Raw genomic sequence first — 2,436 nt, forward strand, 5'->3', positions numbered from 1 at the left:
TGTTGTTTGACATGCTTTGTATTTATCTCAGTCACACTATTTTATGACAGTGTCTTATCAAGTATGATTTATGAGTGTATTAAGTTTTGTATAAAGTTCTGCAGTATTAACCTGGAGATGCTGTGTTTCTTTTTACTATTAAGGGCCATTAGTTAAAGCCCATACACCTGATTTCAGTGGGCAAAATGGATTTTTTTGTCTCTGGGACCAGTACATAATTACATAGTTTGTAAGTACTGATAATTAACTCTACTGCATTGTTGAAGCGTTCTTAGTCTAGCAAGACCGTAGAGTTATCTGTAACTGACTGCAGTTTTTAAAGGCTAAAAACTGAATACTACATTGTTGGTTGTGCTCTTGATTAAAAACTCAAGACTTGTTATGAATCAGTGCTGGAGCTGGTCTAAACTTCCCTGTTCTCTCCATCTTTACCTTTGCTTTCATAACTTACTTTCTGCCATAGATGAGGTCAAACTTTTCCAGCTAGCAAACCTGTCTCTGAAATACTATTCATAAAATCAGTTCTGTAGAAGTTATTGCTTTTTCATGACCTTGGAGAAGTCAGAAGTCAACACATCAGGCATAAAAGGGTCTTAGATAATCACCTCGTGGTTCTTGCCATTTTGCATAGTACCGGATGTTCAGTTTACCAGTCCATGTAGGCCCTCACTGTCCCAGGAAATGCCTAGTTCATCTTTGAAGTAGAACGTTCTGTCGTGGCCTTGTCCCACCTCAGAACTAGGCTTTATTCCTTACTGTGATGGAGATAGATATATGTATATATTAAAAAAAACTTTAGAAGTCTTATCAGAATATGAATATTTACTGTTTTTACTGTTAACATGTCTTGTAGCTAGCTATGTTTTAAGATGAAAATGTTAGTAAAAGCATTCTGTACCACCTATCCTCACTTCCATCATTCAAGCACTTTCTCATGCATGTGGTTGGTCAAGAGTAGAGCAACAGTTAGGGAGACTTAAGATCTAAACCCTGAGAGTGCATTTTGCCTGGCTCCTGTCAGTCAGTTTGCCATTCTAGTTCAATTTTATATAGGTAGTAGTGTCTCATGGTAAACTGGAGAGCAAGTGAGGTGCACTGTGAATTGCCTAGCTCAGTCAGGTTGCTGCTGGTAATGGCTTTCTGGAAGCTATTGACTCCTCACGCTCCCAACTCTGGTGACTTAAAGAATACCGTTGCCCACAGAGCTGTGGCAAAAGCTGAAACTGGTGGTAAACAAACGGTTGCAAGATAGACATGACACTGCATCCCAGCTCGCTCCGACAGGAAGGAGGGTCTGATATTGCAAGGTGCCTCGTGTTATTTTCATGTGCAGGTTTGTGTTGGGCTTGCTTTGACCTATCTTAGGCAGGTAAAGCTTATCTTTCTCTGATGTTGCAAGTCTCCTGCAAGCTCCAGCATTTTTTTCTGGGAAGGTCACTAATGGAATTAGCCCTAAGGCACATGATACTTGATCTGTGCTATCACACCGTATTTTCAGTTTACGCCCTGTCTAGCTCTTGTTTCTTTTTCTTGGTTCCCTGTGTATTTTCCAAGGCATCTTGTCTTTACTCAGACATCATGAAGTCATGAACTTGCATTCCAGCCTGCTCAGCTAAATTCTTTGTGAGAACCATCTCCTGTTAGGTCTTTTGTGCTCCGTCTGCTTCTGCCTTTAGGCCTATTGCAAAACTCTTCTGCGATGGCTCACTTGGATCAGAATCTCTTGGTAGCTCCTTTCTCCAAGTTGTGTGCCCACACGCTTCATTAGCTTATAAGAGAAGCTAATTTCCCCACCTTCCCCCCCCCCCCCAACAGAAAAGGACATGGGCAAGCGTGAGTTCAGTACATCAGGCTTGCTTTGCATGGCAAAAGCTTTCTTACCTTGCTTCTGTGGCCAGGGCACGGGATCTAGAGTTCCCTTATAAATAGCTTCATTCCATGAAGAGTTTTTAATGTTTTGCTATCCACACTTCACATGTGCCTGCACCCCCTCTGCCAGGAGAGCAGCGCTGCTCGGTGTGGGTATGGGATGATGAATGAGGCTTTCAGTCGCTTCTCTTTAAAAGCACTGCAGGACTTGGCTGTGATCTAAGGAACTGCTATTTCTAGGCAGAACACCAGGCTTCCATCACGGATGTTATTGCAGGAAACGGCAGCATCTAGGGCTCTGTGAAACACTCGGCCAAAGGGCTGGCCCGGTGCTGGGGGGTGCGATGGTGCCCTTCGCAGAATAGTCACATCGCTCCTTCTGCGTAAGCTGCCCTAAGGGGAGGCTCCCTTGGAGATGACCCTGCAAGCCCCGGCGCATGGGCTGCACCCTTCCTCGCCTCCGCTGCTTGCGTGTAGGGACAGGAACGGGCAATGGGCCAGCCTGGGGCGAGGGACGGCTTGAGTGGGCTCCGTATCCCCCATGTGACCTCCTTGCCAAAACGCTCC

Source organism: Apteryx mantelli, chromosome 15 (genome assembly GCF_036417845.1).
Source record: "Apteryx mantelli isolate bAptMan1 chromosome 15, bAptMan1.hap1, whole genome shotgun sequence".
Taxonomy (NCBI): Eukaryota; Metazoa; Chordata; class Aves; order Apterygiformes; family Apterygidae; genus Apteryx; species Apteryx mantelli.